This window comes from Sinocyclocheilus anshuiensis, unplaced genomic scaffold (assembly GCF_001515605.1).
Source record: "Sinocyclocheilus anshuiensis isolate Anshui unplaced genomic scaffold, SAMN03320099.WGS_v1.1 scaffold328, whole genome shotgun sequence".
Lineage (NCBI taxonomy): Eukaryota > Metazoa > Chordata > Actinopteri > Cypriniformes > Cyprinidae > Sinocyclocheilus > Sinocyclocheilus anshuiensis.
In genome coordinates, this window is record NW_015558621.1 from 1,713,723 (window position 1) to 1,714,022 (window position 300).

Below are 300 nucleotides of genomic sequence, written 5' to 3' on the forward strand. Positions count from 1 at the left end.
ACATCAACTTAGTGCTGTGGATCGCCGGATCGGCTTTCACCGTGGACGAAGCAGAGTCCAGCCCGGAGTCGTCTCATGTGGTTGCCGCTCCTTCGTCAAATCCGCCGGCCGTGCTGTTCTCAACCCCGCCGTCTCTACTCACTCTAGCCCGGCCTCAGCTCACGCTTAGCCGCGGCTTTCGCTCACACTAGGCTGCCGTGTTTTTCGTTGTGAAAGCGAAACTACTTTGTTTGGTCTTCCAAAAGAGGACACGACTACAAATCAGTGGTTAAGTTGTATTTACAACACTGTTCCAGAACA